Source organism: Vidua chalybeata, chromosome 4, assembly GCF_026979565.1.
Source record: "Vidua chalybeata isolate OUT-0048 chromosome 4, bVidCha1 merged haplotype, whole genome shotgun sequence".
In the NCBI taxonomy this organism is placed as follows: domain Eukaryota; kingdom Metazoa; phylum Chordata; class Aves; order Passeriformes; family Viduidae; genus Vidua; species Vidua chalybeata.
In genome coordinates, this window is record NC_071533.1 from 52,952,335 (window position 1) to 52,968,427 (window position 16,093).

At 35.5% G+C, this 16,093-nt stretch overlaps 1 long non-coding RNA gene across 1 annotated transcript; it reads left to right on the forward strand.

Annotated features, from left to right (window-relative positions):
• Nucleotides 1–6,654: 6,654 nt before the first annotated feature.
• On the forward strand, nucleotides 6,655–11,879 carry LOC128787521 (uncharacterized). Its single transcript, XR_008430727.1, has 3 exons — nucleotides 6,655–6,736; nucleotides 9,103–9,176; nucleotides 11,489–11,879. It is a non-coding gene; the product is annotated as an uncharacterized LOC128787521 (long non-coding RNA).
• Nucleotides 11,880–16,093: the final 4,214 nt, after the last annotated feature.

Genomic DNA, 16,093 nt, shown 5'->3' on the forward strand with positions numbered 1-16,093 from the left:
GCTGAATGTCTAATAAAACAGAAAACGGTACTTGCAAAGTGAATGTTGGGGATACAACACAACCTTCTCCTAAGAAATGCATTAAAAAATTAGAGCTGGAGGATGTATAAAATCAAGGGGTGGGAGAAGAAAAAAAATAACCTCCCAAAGGAATATGATGACAATGCTGGATGTAAAATTCATATGAAGAATAAACCAGTATGTATTAATAAAGGGTAAGATAAATTTGTACAGAATCAAATGAATCATTTGCATCAGACTCAGAGGAAAATATATTCCACTGTTTTTTTCACCTCTCTTTGTAAGTAAAACAATATAATATATGTTAGAAGTAGGAAATAATATCAACAGCAATAATAATAAAGAAAAAAAAAGTATGCTGTCATTATCCAAGAAGGATATTTAAGTATCAGTTCAGGAAAGCAAGGAAGATGTGCTGGAAAGTAACTGCAGACATGTTGCAGACACGTGGCTGAATATCTAGGTCTGTACTAGTACATATGTTTCATATGGTCTTTCTCCATTTGCTAAGATTTTGGTCCTTGGTAAACTCAGCACTTGCTCAGAAAGCAATAGCAGTGAAACAATCACTGAAAAGTGTATTGTCTTCAAAGGTCTTCCTGGAGAGCAGTTTTATAACACATTTGTTGGTATATACTTAAATTCGGCATATTCTTAAAGTTGGTATATACTTAAAATGCTAAGTCCCTTATCATGAATTTTTGATGCAGGAGTGCAGAGAATTTCACACAGGTGAAAATTAAGCTAGTATTGTAAAATATGAATCTAGCTTGTAAATGAGTATACCAATATTCCCATTTCCCAGAAACTCTTTGCTGTGATTTAGGAACATTCCTATTTCATTTGGTTTATTCATTCCCTCAGTCCCTTAGAAAAATATAGAATGTATTGTCCATTCAATAAAGCTGTGTGAACCCAGCTACTCTTTGAATCTCTAAATAAACAGTAATTCAGAACTTCACTTTCAAGGGGTATGCAGACTTTATCCCTAGCTTATCACAGGCCAAAAGACATCCTGACTCTGCTCGTTCAGTTTCAAGAACCTGGAAGAGACAGGAAATTTGGAAACCCTGAAAACCCTCTAATCTATTAGTTCATCTTATTACTGAATGATAACCACACTTCTCAAGGTTAATTCTGCTTTTCAGTATCCTTTTGCTTGGTGTTACATTTAAGTGATATCTTGTGGAATTTTACTTTGATCTGACAGTAGATTTTTGTTTTCATCACATATACTGGCGTTTGGCTACATAAATAATAAATGCAACATCAGATGTATGTAAGAGGGATTTAAAAAATGGGGCTTCAGAGTTTACATTGTGAATGAAGTGAAAATTAAAATAAGTTAATACTTTACAGTGGAGTTTTAAGTACCATTGTCTTAGTAGTTGTAATAGTCTTTCCTTTAGAGACTCTGTCAGGGCACTGAAGATATCAGTGTTCTGTTGATTTAGGCAGAAAATTTGAATGCGCAAACTTCAGAAAAAAGAGAGACATAAAAAAGTAATGAAATTTGGCAGATTTCTAGAGATTATATTAGACTTAGAATGCCTTATAAAATATAAAAATACCTTTTCTTACATCTTCTGGTATGCAGGGTGGCTACCAGAAGATCATCTAAAAAGTAAGCAGAGTCATTATGGTTTTAATGGCTGGGTTTTTGTTTGGGGTTTTGTTTTAGTGGTTTTTTTTTGTTTGTTTGTTTGGTTTTTTTTTTTTTTTTTTTTTTTTTTTTTTGTTTTTTTTAGGTTTTTTTTCTTTTTTTTTTTAGATGGGAAGCAGGTTTCCACATGGAAAGTACCATTACAGAGTTATTTTTTAAGTATAGATTCATTAGCAAGTATAGACTCATTAACCTCCTTAGTAAGTGTAGCCTCCTTACTAAAAATATTTTTTCCTATAGTTCTGTTATGCCCACTCTCAAATTTTCTAAACAGATAAAACATAAAGTATGTTTTAAAACATAAATTTTATTCATATTACTCAAATAAACTGTTCCTGTCAGATCTGCTTCTGTGCATCTCCCATATCTAGATGAATACATGAAATATTAAATACCTAGATATATTTTGACTTAATGTTTTACATCTGCAAAGTGGAGATTCAAATAAATTAGATCTTGGACAAAGATCATGGACAAAACACTGACAGGCCAAGGAACAGAGTGTTCAGAAGACACTTTGGTGAACCAACAGGTATTTTTAATGTGTGTTTGAATGCCATATACATTTTACTGTATTTGACAATTATTACTGTTGACATGTTACAAGTAGAACCTATATTTTATAGCAAATATTTAAAAGAACATGTGTTCTTTTAAATTACAGATGAATATATCACGTAACCATACCCTCCAAAGGTCTTCCAAAGTCATCATATCAAAGCAAAGAATTTGGCTGTTTCTTAAGTGCTGGGCTTAAGCATTAAAGTGTTCTTATCCAGTCATTAATTTCTATTGAATTTATGGAGTCAATTTTATTTTGTTGGCCTTCTTTTCAGTAATTTATTCTTTTTGTTTGTTATATCTTTGTTTGAAGAATCCAATTATATTTTAACTTCCTCCTCTGAAATCTCTCCATCTCTCCTAACCCTAACTTTTGTGAAACAGAAAACATTTGCTATCAACTCTTCAGAGTCAATAAATCGATCTTTTTTCAGTACCATGGCTTTAATACTAAGGTTTTCTACTACTGCATTTTTCAATTCTAATATATTAAATTCACTCTAATAATAAAAACACACTATGAAGATATGTAAAGAAAAAAAATGTAGCATTACATAGCATTGAGTGGTTTTGCTCAATATATTGTGAGTTTTAAGTCACTTGCACATGTAGCACAAAATATTTCAGTGAAAGTTATTGGAGCAAAATATTGATACAAATTTACAAAGTACATAATACAAGTCAGGAATATTAGCATATTTTTAGCTCTGCCACTGTTCACTCTATAATAAAAATATTTAATATTATGGCCTAAAATATCTAAAAGCAACAAAACAGCTCAAGAGGTCTCTAAATTGCCTCTGAATTTTCTTTTAATCTATTGAAGTTAGCCTGAAGATAGAACTTTGTTTATGTGATTTAATATTTATAAGGGTAAACTAACTTCATAAAGTAGTACATATTTACATCTCTAAGTAAGTGCTCCCAGTAATTAGTTAATTGCATAACTAGGGATTGCAAAGCATTCATGAAAAATATTTTCTGTACATCCAGTGATTTACAAACTGAACCTAGACTTCATATAGACATAGTGTACCTATTATAAAATAATTATACATAATTTATATGTGGTTATTCTTTGTGCAGAAAGCCTTACTGATATCAAGTAGCTAAAACAAATTAGTTACCAAGGCATGTCTCTAGAACTTTCTTCTGTGACTGTGAAGTCAGCAATAGTGTAACAATATTGTTTCCACTTTTACTGGCATTTTAACGTTATTTGAAATAATGTCATCTGCAAGTTTGATTCAATCTGAATGCTTGAAGCATAAAAATAAAAAATTTCTTGTATCAAGAAGATACAGAGAGAATCTTGTACCTCTCACATTTATTCTGGGGCTTGCACAACAGAATAAAGAGGTTAAAAATGAAAATATTTTCTAGATTTTATGTTCATCCATAGAATAGCTTGATATTATATTAAAAAGCACTGATTATAATTCATTATTGACAGCAGTTTGAGATGCTACAAAATGCCCGATTATTTTAATAGTACTATGACCTGTTTTAAAGGTCTGTATCTCTACAGCTTGTGAGTGATTATGACAATTCACTGACAAAAAGGCAGGTTACCACTGCAGGCACACGGAGCATAGATGCAAGTGTGAAGAAAATGGTACCATTTTCTCAGAAAATAGAAGGATTGAAGTTTTCCTAAATAAGGCTCTGATGCTTTATTTTCTGCCACAGTGCTAAAAAGGCTTTTTGCTGAAGACAGGGGAGTCAGGTGGTTTAGTAAGTCTATAGATCCAGATTCTAATCATATGTAGAGTTGGTTATACATATCTTCCAAATCCACACTGATAAACTCCAACAAGCTTCTTTCAGGGATTAAAGAAGATTTTAGGATTACATATACTGCAACTGTTTGAGAAAGAACATTGTAACTATGAGCAAGATATGAAAAGAGTGACAAAGAACTTTTTTGAAAGCTGTATTAGAATATTGCTTAAAATTCAGATAAATATTTATGAACAAAGTTCTGCCTAGGGGAAATCAAAGAGAAATTAAAGTAAGGAATGACTACAATAAGAATATCATTCTCTGAAGTATATAACGCCTTGTATAAATAAGAAAACATCTATATCTCCATTGGAAATAGAAAGCAAACAAGAAATGAAGGTACACATATCACCCCCAACCTTGTTTTTTAATAAAAATACAAAGATTTTATTGTTCTAAATTATGCTGCCAGAAGAAGTTGATAGAAAAAGAAATCATAGAGGTCATGTATAGTTTTGTTTTGTCTCACTTTGTCTTAAAATATGCTAGCTGTCATAATTTACTGTATGTAGAAATAAATAACTGTTGCTGACAGCGTTGCACTCCTCCATTCCATTCAACAGTGACATTTGATTCCTATTTGAGTCCATTCTGGAAAGGCTCTCTGTTTGACTAGGTCAGTATGTAATATCAACTGAACAGCAGAGAATGCACATTTTCGCTTTCCTTGGAATTCTGAAATATATTCATGGGGTAATATACTTTTGTTAATGAAGTTCATCTGGAGCATAAGCTTAAAGCTACAACTCTAATTACTATATTCTAGTAACCATGGAGTATAGACTGAGTATTAGCACCTATTGATGGATGAAATTTTCAGGTAGCTGGCACTTAAAGCTAATGCTACACTTTGAATGTAAAAAGTGTGGGTTTCATCTTGGGATGAAAATTATCAGTCAGCAAGGAGAAGACCTCTGTTATTGTCCTGTTTTACTTGTTCTGTTGTTCCCTCTTGTGTTTTTGCCTACTTCATGAAAGAGTTCATATGCAGTGCTTTAAGCTTTACTCAATGTAACGTCCATGTTTTATTCATTTCACACTAGCAAAAACCTGCTCTGATTTGGTTTACAAGCTTGGTAATCTTAACACTATCTGTTACACGACCCATGATTTCATGGTATTTCACTGCCTAGCAGCAGAGTATTGAATTCAAAATGGATTGGAGAACTGAAGAGCTAGAATCATCCTCATTTTTGTGACTGCAACACTGAGATAAATTATCTGATAAATCAAAGACTGATTTGAATATCTAAAAACTTAATTTTAAAGTACTTAGCCTTTCAGTTTGGGCTACTGTTCCCAGTATCTTCAAATGCAGCTGCAGGCATCCTGCAGTTCATCTGGTAGCCATCCATGGCATTAATTGTACTTTCAGAAAATGAGGAACTCAAAACCTGCTTCATGAAAAAAAATGGTGTAAGTGGTGGGAATTAACTGTTCTACTTTGTATCACAAAGTTTTTGCATGTCCGGACTCTGATAAACTAAACTAGAGGAGAATCTTGAGGCAAGTAGTTCTCCATGTTCCTTTCTTTAAATGAACACACCGAAAGACATTAAAGGCCCTCAATCTTTAAAAATGGATTATTTAGAAAATATATAAACTAAAACAAGGTAATCCTTTTTGTAAAAAAAATGTTATATTTTGTAAAAAAGGTGTTCTCTGTTTCAAACATCAATATTACCTGAGAAGGCTTTAAACAATTCTCCTTTTTCTGCACCATCTCCTTTTTTTCTAGCTTTGCTTTTGAATCAAAGAACTCCCTGTGCTCTGGGTCAGAAAATCCTATAGAAGCTCTCTAGGTCTTTTAAAAAAATTATCTTGCATAAGTTTAGCTTTTGTTTCTACCTAACAGCAAACCCTTTGTTTTGAACAAGGTCTCAATCTCCCTTATCCTATAGGCTACCTCTCAGTGCCTGCCTCACATGATATTTTTCAAGCTGACCAAATGCTCAGCCTTAGATAGCAGTCTTCCCTTCCCCTGTAAGCATTCCTTTTAACTAGAAAGGCAGCAACGTGGACAAGTGGCCTTTTTCTCTCTTGTTCAACCATCCCTTATAGACAGAATATATAAGAATCATTAAGATTGGAAAAGGCTTTGAAGATCATCAGGTGCATTGAAGTGTGCCATAAAGTGTCACATCTACTCCAGGGATGGTGATTCCATCACTTCCATGGAGAATTTCTTCCAATATTTAACCACTCTTTCAGTAAACAAATTTTTCCTCATATCCAACCTCAGTCTCTCAACTTGCAATGACATACACATGCAATGGACTGTCAGATAATTCAGTTCATCATAGAACTGTAGAAATCACAGTCTTCTAAGTCTTAGAGTGTTTCATCAACAAAATGTGAACAAAAATCTCTTTGGCTTTCATGGATAATTTGAAGGTTACAGAGTCACAGTTTTTTTCTCTTTTATGATTTGGTCATTAACCTTTCTGCCTTCTATCAGTTCTCTCCTCCAGCTCATCTTATTTCACTCATTTCCTTTATTCTTTCATCTAGGCTCTCTGTGTCATCACTTAGGCTTCATACAAATTTATGGAATCCTCACCAGTCATCCCAATTTCTTCTGTTCTGTTTACTCTCAGATCTTATAATTTCTGTTTACTATCACAAGTTTTTGCTTTCTGTCCACCTATTGACTTTTTCTCTTTCAGATTTTAGTCTCATGTGCCTTCTAATGAAAAAGAGCCTAAGAAGGTGAGTTTCCTGAATTTAATACCAATATGGCTATCAGGAGTTCCAGGCAATAGTAGTTTTCTGACTAAAGATTTGGTCAGTTCTGTATTGCTTATTGTTATCCATTCTGTAGCGAAAACGTATTAGAGTCTTATACCTTGAGCAGATTTGAAGATATTAATGGGATAACAACAGATGCATTCTTGATAGACTTTGTAAAAATCTGTTTTCCAAAATGTGTAGCATTGCAAATTTTAATACAAGGAAACAGTATTTAAATTTGCCTAATTTTCTTTAGACACTTTCGTGGGAATAGCAGATCTGTTTGATTGAACATTTACGGCAGAAATCCCAAAAAAAGGGCAAATTATTTCATCCTGAGTTGTTCACTTAGCATGGAAAATGTGAGTTCAGGCCATTTAACCTATGCAAAGTTATAATTAACTTAAAATATGAACCACTGGCTAACCTTAATAATAGGTGGTACCAACAGTCCTGCTTAAAATCTTTATGATGTTCTTGTTGTCATGGAAGCAATTGTTCCAACACAAATTCTCCTAAGACTTCATTCTTTCATAATAAGAATAATATACTTCATTTAAATATACTTGTGTATGGCTCAGTTTCTCAGGGTGAGAACACCAGTGTTTCAGTTCTCACATCTGCCGCTGTGCCCACCCTGAAGCTCCCTGGCTTCGCCTGCCCAGCAGAGGCACGGTCAGCTGCAGGGGACACTCCCCTGTGTCTCGAGGAGAGTCGGGGAGCGGCTAAGACAGAGCACTTCGCTGTCTGCCTTGTATGGAGGAGAGGAGGTGTCCGAGGAGGTAATGAGGGAGTTGACTCAAGGCCAGGGAAAAAGTCTCAGGTTTAATCCAAACTCTGAGGAGCTCCGAAGGCCAGAGCATCTGACAGCCGAAAGTGCCTTTGAGGCTTTTGCAACATTTTAAGTACTGGGGCGGTAACAAGGGGGAAGGGACACCCCTTCACCAGTGGGGGGATTTGGGGGAGGTAGAAGGATAGACAGATACATAAACCAGTGGGAGAAGTTTAAGGGAGGGACCCCTGGCCCTCATCCACTCACTCGATGCCCAAGGTGGAAGATTCTGGGAGAGTGGGATGGAGAGCCGAGTGGTGGACAAGGTACCAGGGAGGGGACAGGGAATGACTGAGCATTTTCAGGGAGATTGGCACTGACGCAAAGGCAGGAAAGCTTGGGGTGGAACCACTGGGAGAAAATGGGGGGGGTGGGGGGCTGAAGGGGCAAGCCATTACAAAACTGTTACAGAAATATAAAAACACAATACAACACACATAATCAGTGTAAAATATCTTAAAAATATGTATATTCTAGGCATAGACATACTATGGAGTAAGATTTGAATTAAGAAGGGAAGTCTCAACATAAAGTGACTGAAGTCTGTTATACAGACATATATATACAGTATATTTTGGTAACATAGTAAGATTTTACAAAATGGAGTAGAAACAACTTCATAGGTATAGTTGCATTTCCTCTACACTATTACCATTAGATTCTGTCTAGAGACTGGTGCAGACTGCTGTGAGCTTCTTTCCCTTATTTTTACACCTATTGTACATTTATACATCTATGCTAAGGAACATTATTTCTTCTGGCATTTGGAAAAAAAATGCCTTTGAGGATTTTAGTTCTCCTAAAACTTCTTCAGTAATTGCATCAGAACTGTACAAAAAGAGAGAAAATTTTTCTTAATAGATAAATAAAGAATAAAGAGAAAAATATAAAGAGTAAGTGAAACTTAGTTTAAATAGAATAATACTTAAGATTTTTATTAATTATTATTGCTTATGCAAAAACTTTGATTTATAGAACCACCTCTTCTTACTTTGAAATATAAATTCATTATCATCTAACTCTATATAATCAGAAGACAACTGAATACAGCAATGATACAGTTCCATTTTCTATTAATCTCTAATGTTTAACATTCCTTACACCATGCTACCAACAGCAGAATATATCTTTACTTGCCAGCAGAGGAAAATTAAAAGCAATAAAACCAATATATATTGAATCCTTTCGCTCCAAAAATTTTCACTGGTTTTCAAAAGTGCTGCACATTTCTAGACAAGATCTAACATAATGTATCTACAGCAACTTTTAGTTTTACTTATCAACAGGATGAAAAAAAGAAAAAATGCCCTCCCCCATCATATATTCAGTGATGTCTTCTTTAAATGTTTTCTGATTTACTGGTATTTCAATTTCTGTAACTGACAGTTATTCTACCTGGGAGATATACCTTGTTCATTTTATAGCAAAATTCACTGCTATATTTTAAAAATTTTATAATTTTACATTTAAATACCTTCAAGCAGTGGTTCTGAACCCTTGTCCACTTTTCCAGTGCGGGGCAGCAAATGACTGGCTATGTGTGGGACTGAGCTGCCTGCTGAAGTTAATCCATGGCCACTTAGTCAGGTAAGAGTCTGCATTAGTCTGCATTAGCAAATATTTTATCTGCAGAAGTCTCTGGAAGTTGCAGCTAAAGTTGAATATTCATAGGCTGGATGCCAACAGAAAAACATAAGGAGATAGGATATCTGCAGGTATGCAGTGTATATAGTGCAGTTCTCAAATTTTCCATTCCCATAACAGCACTGGTAGAGGCTGGATGGGCTCTGAAAGTCATGTCCAACCCCCCTACTCAGGTTAGGTCACTAAAAGCTGTTTTGTTAGGACCATGTTGAGACAGCTTTTGAATGTCTCCAGGGATGGAGAGTCCAGAGCCTCTTTGGGAAACTGTACAAGTGCTGTGAGAGATTAAAGATTTGTGTCTCAAGATATTTTGGGGTTCATGTGTGTATGGGAAGAGGCCGGTTAGGTCTTACCATGGCAAGGCAAGTGCCTTGCTCTGCAACCCCCATCCCTAGAACCTGTATCCCAGCCTAGCAGTGCCTTTCAATCCCTGGCACAGCAGAGGCAATGCTCCACACCTGCTCCTGGAACCCCGAACACAGCTCCTGAGTGGCCAAATGAGTGGAAATCCTACCTGAGGGATGGGGCTCAGGAAAGCCCAGGGGTATTTAAAGCTGAACACAAGGCAAGCACATGTCTTTACACTACCTCTTCTTGGAATTTCTATCTGCTGAACACTGCTGGAACCCAAGAGCTGGTAGCTATTTGTGGCCTTTTCTATATAGTTTCTGTCTTTATCGCCTCTTTTTTCACCTAATCCTCTCTTCTTGGAATTTTTGAGTAACTTACAATCAAATGGGCCTGGAGTTTGCCAAGCTGGGTAGTCTAAGTTAATACTTTGAGAAGGGTTTTATATTGATTGAATGCTGCTCTAAGCCTTTGCCAAAATCCTCTGTTTTCCAAGGTTGCCAGCAAAGTTCTTTTTGTTGTTTTGATCTCTTGAAAATATCTTGTCAGTATTTCTCCCATGCGTCTAACTCAGAGTACATGAACACCCAAAAGCCATTTTAAAAGTCTTGTTGGGCAAGTTTTTTGGGGCTTCACATGTGCTCAGTCACAGTATCAAATATGATACACAATAAACAAATACAATCAAATAAGATAGAGTGTGGACAATATTTTCTGGTTTTGTCTGGGTTTGAGTTGATTTTCTTCATGGTAGCTATTAGGGGCTGTGCTTTGGATATGTGCTGGAAAGAGTGATGCCTTTCAAAGTAGCACAGTATTGTTAGCTCTTATATATAAAGTTTCACAACACCCATTGTTTATAATAATTTTCTCTTTTTTTCCCTCTCCACATATATTTGCAAATTTTAACATGTTATGAGCAGCAACTGGTTCAGTCTCTAAACTCACTTAGGAGGTTAGTAAAGCATGTACAAAAGAAGGAAGACCAAAATCACCAAGTAACAAGTTATCAATGCAATAAGTGATCAAATAAAATTCATTATAGTAGCAAGTTTCTGTTCTGGTTCCAGTTACTCAAAATTTCTTCCAGTGTCTGCAAAAATGAAACTCAGATAGGTATGTACTTAGTTTGCTGCAGCCTGAAGGTCTGCAGACAGGAACTTGTGCTGAGTCCAGAGTTCTTTATGTTTCTCAAAGGTTCTCTTATAGGAATTGAATGAAGTAGACAGGCAAGCTGAGTAGCAGTTGATTCCTGCTATAAAAGAGGATTAAAAGTTAGGGTGGCCTCAAAAGCTAGTGCCACCAGCAAAGTGAAACTGAAAAAGGAGTAAAAAAGCTGCTGTACAAATTGAAAAATCCATTGGATAATATTACTTTTGATACTAGAGTGTAGGTATCATACTTCATAAATTGCTCATTATTACTGAATTCTAGTAGGAAGGTCACTGTAATGCACTCAGTTTCTGGCCACTTTATTCACTTCCAACAATGCTAGGAAAAAAAACCTTAAATAAGCTGCTTTTGCAGCTGAAAAGCAATTTGCCACAATATCAGCTAAAAAAAAAAAAAGCGAAGATTTCAATTCATTGGTACTGCAGTTTTATGTTCAAACAAATGTTGGGACTGAGGAACACTGTATATGAATTCAGAAACAATTTGAAAATAGATAGGGCAGACGTTACACTGACCTCTGCCCATTGGAATGTGATAGTTTGGTTTATCTTTTTTTGGCAGATAATATTACCTCTAGGGAAATCATAATCAAAAGTGCATCTTTAAGCCATGTGCTGTCATGCATTGAATATCTGTATTTCTTTGGGGAAAAAAAATAGTTCAGCTGAAAACCAAAACTGATTTGGATACTGCTGCTGGTGTATAACAGTGCGGCGTCGCGCTCTTTCTCCCAGGTCCGGAGCAGCTCCAGCACCCTTTGGCACCACCTGCCCAGACGCCTGGGTCCGCCGCTTCTCTCCCGTGTGCCGCTGCTGCTGACACACCGGTTGGGGTCTGCTGGGTTTTGTCGACTGCGCGAGGGTCCAAGGCAAAGAGGGAAGGAATGTCCAGATCACCCACAAGGAAGGCAGGAAGGCTTTATTGTTGCGGAGAGCTGCGGTGGGGGGGTAGCGACCCGAACTTCCCACTCCATGGGGGAAAATGGCTCCGGGACCCAGGAGGGAGCGGGATGATTTAGGGGATGTGATAGGGAGGGCAGACGCCCCCCCACCCAATTGGTGCGGGTGACGCAATGATGATGTAGGACAGCGACCAACCAGAGAACCCCGCAGGGGTGGACACCGAGTCTTGGGCTGAGTGGGATCGTGGGGATGGGGCACCAGACATGGGGTTCCTGGGGCCGGACGGGGGAATGGTCACAGGAGCAGCAGGGGGGGAAAGCCCAACAGCAGGCAGCATGGAGCTAGAAACCAGGGTGGGGGGAAACGACACGGGGGAAGCACGAGGGTACACAGGACTGGGCTAGCTAACACAAATAAGAACCCCTAAAACCCAATCCCAGGATGCAACATAACAGTATAAAGAAATTAATTCATAAATGCGCATACATAAATAAAGATACAGTCCAACAATAAGAAATTACGTAGTAGATGTTTTAATTGCTATTTTTAAAATAACTTGCCATCCTCCTTTTCATAATACTTTTACTGGCAGATCCAAATCATACTTCTAACACTCAAAAGAGAAATAAAAATAGATTGCTGTTCTAATGTAAAAATATATATTCTTACCCCAAAATCTCTTTGGACTTGTGAATTTGCATCTGAATTGAGTTCTTGTTGGTGATTTCTCTACAATTTTTTATTCTTAAATAAAATAGTGATAAAATAGATGTCTCATGAGTTTTTTTTGGCTGGCTGATGTCAAAGCAATGTGTGTTTCATTTAGAACACACAATAACAAAGCACTAGTGAAGACACGTTTGCACAGCTTTGTGAAAGCCTTGAAAAAAATCTGTTCTACTGTTTCCTCCACAAACTGATTGTCATCTTACTTATGTTCATTTCTGGTGAATGATGAATTGAAGAATTTTATTTTTCCGTACTCTTAAATATCCTTTAATTATTTAAATCATTAATTTTCATTGTAAATAGAGAAATAAATGATAGACACAAAAATACATCAGCAGGGAATATTTTATGTTTTGTGAATGAGATGGGATTTAAGAGACTTTGACCTCCTATAAGGGGAGAAGTTTAACAAGAAGTCTAAGGAAAACTAAGGTTATTTATGTAGAATGATGTCACTGATAAATGAAAACAAAAACTCCCCAAATATATATATTTTTTTTCCTGAATGAAAAAAAGATCTTTGAATTTTCACACTGTTGATCTAGGCATAACATATACAGATTGGTTATGCACAAAAGAGTAATGCAATATAGTTGTCTATCTGGAGTTTTCAATAATATTCTCTATTCTCTGGTTCCATTTATCACTAATGGTAAAGGGTTTTCTTGACACAATTTTGCATGATACCAATATCATTGTCTAAGCAGAAGAATTAGGTTAATAGACTAAAATATTGACTAATTAATAGAATATTAGTTGCATATGTTATTTTGTTGTGTCTATTAGAATATACTATTGTGATAGAATCTGCACTGTGAAGTTATAGAGTCATAAAATCACAGCATGGTTTGTGTTGAAGGAACCATAAAGATAAAACCCCCTTGCTATGGGCAAGGACACCGCCCACTAGACCAGGTTCCTTGGAGCCCTATCCAGCCTGAACTTGAACACTTCTGGGCATGGAACACCCAATGACTTCTCTGGTAAATCTGTTCCACCGCCTCATCACTCTCAGAGTGAATAATTTCTTCTTGTCCACGTTGCCTGTCCCAGAGCTGATGGCTGCAGGGGACAAGGTGCAGCAGGGAAGCCAGCAGGCTCGCCCTTCCCTCCAGCCATCTCATTTGTCCTGACATTGCCACACATGGCTCAATGCAGAGGCCATTGCTTCATTTAACAATCATTCAATTATATCTACTCATATTTTAATTTCTTCCATTCACAACAATAAGATCAAACAACTAATAGTTCTTTCATTGAATTCACACTTGCATAATTGCCTGTTAAATGGACAGATATTACATTTAAGTCTATGTCATAAATGTATATAGAATTATTCATTTAAATTACTTCATATATAGTATTTTCTGTACATGTATATACCATATTCAAAGAAAGTGTCAACAGACTCTATCCTTTTTTAAGTATGTTTTGAAACTTCCATTTCATTGTTCACTAAATAAATTTAGTTCATAAACTATTGTGAACAAGACAGAATTCCTGTTATAATTTTTGCTTATTAAAATTATATTTTTGTGGGCAAGAGGAAGATAAAATTTTAAAAATAGATAAAAGAAATAGCTTGCTAAATTTGGTTAGCAAGTTTCATTTTTATATTCCATAGAAAATACTAGGACTTTAAAGGATTTGCTGTTTTCCACACAAAACCAGCAAAGCATATTTTGTAATGAAACAAAATACATGTAGATTTATATATTTTTTTTTCTTTTTTTACATTTATTAGGCCATACATACATATTTTATGTCAGAAAATATTGTGCATTGGCTCACAATATTTTAAATTATATTTTATTATTTTCTTTCACAATTTTCTATTTTATGGTAACTGATCAGGATTTTCCAGTTAATAGTCCCTAAAGATACAGTAACCTAAATTTGTAAGTAGATAAAACTGATTTAAGACTGCAAGTTATTAATGCATTTAGCAACTTCCATTTATGAGAATTAGATTTCTATTGCCATCATGGAAATAAATTTCAGTTTTTCTGGAAATCTTATACAATTTCTTCAATCTTGACTAGTCTGAATAATGTGTTCCTAGAAAACATCATGACCTTCCTCCACATCATCTTTTTCATATCAGTATTGACTATATGTGAGTATAACAACCACATTCCTCATACAACATTTTGGAAAATCCAGTTATTAGCTTTTTCTGTCATGCTGAAAATCGATAATTTATTTTTACACTTTATTTTCAATATCTAAATCTGTTTAGAATGCATTGCAGTATTTTACTTTTCTCCACATGAGTAGGAAGTTTCTACAAAGGAATTGCTAAAGATTTCTGGAAGGCCTAAAAAAATTACATGAACATTTCCCATTTATCCACTATTTTAGTAGATTAGAGGGGCTTGAATTTCCTTTGTAGTAGCCATGTTGTTATCTCCATCTCTGTTCTGATTTTCAGAGTAACAAAACACTGCTAATAGTAGATTTCCTTATTCTGTGTTGACAGAGAAACACCTTTGAAGAAAATTTGTAGCTTCTGCTCAAAGACTAGCAATCTTACCTAGCAACTAATTTATTTGCATAGACTAACTGTTTTACCTAACAGTTTTACCTGACAGTTGGTGGTTATTTTGTGCAATGGTGATGACACAATAATTCTTAGATCTGGGAGCACTTTTCCTGCATGTGGTATGGGGTTTTTTGTGGGTTTTTTGGGGTTGGTTGGTTGGTTGGTTGGTTTTTATCCTGGAAGGGAGGGGGGAAATTCAACTGGAGTTACAATATGAATATAACATATTCAGTTGGTTTTATGAATAAAACCCACAAAATCAGAATGAATGCAAAAACTATTTTTATATCACAAGACAAGTTTAAGAATTTAGGATGACTTTAAAATTGTTGAATATGTGTCTCCTTCTCTGCCTTTATTCAAAATTTGCTTTTTCATACCAGCCATTATCAGAAAATATAGCCTATATAGGCAACCAGTATGACTCAGCCTAGCTTTATTATTGTCTCTCTTTAATTTGTTTCTCTTCTTTGATGATACACATAATTTTTATGCTTATTTTCACACTGATTGAATTCCAAAGAAAGAAAAATCATCTGGGATTCAAAGGAAATTTAATTAATGGAGAGTTTCTAATTTTTCCCTGATATTTGTGTAGTTTCTTCAATGATATTCAATAATACTAATTCTTCTTCAATAAGAGCGGTTTCATAGTTTTCCCAGGGTCTATCTATGTTGCAAAAGAGCCTATATTCGCACCCTGAAATCTAGTAGCTAGAGAACCATCTAAGATATATTTGGTATTTGAGCTCACAGTAAAAGAAGTCTGCATCTTAAATTAAACAGAATGCTAGAATTTTGTGTAATTTTTAGCACTTTCAAGGTGAAAGATAACTTCTCATGACTTTGATGCATGTCACAGGATTTTCCTAGCTAATGAAGCAAGATCACTTGAAGAAAGTCGGGTAAATTAAAGGGACACTTCCAGACCCTGAAACTCTGCTGTTCATAATTTAAAATTGCTAGAAAAATCCCTGAAATACTTTTGCTTTGTGAAATGCAGTAGTCCTAGGCACAGTCTGGAAACGAATGTAAGTCAGAGCAAAATCCCTGAATGGAAGACACTTGTTTTGGAGTAACAAGGTTGAAAGTAACGATGTGAAAAATTTCCCTTGCTGGCCTCAATATAGAAAATGATCCCATGTTTTTCATGGTAGTGTGGATAT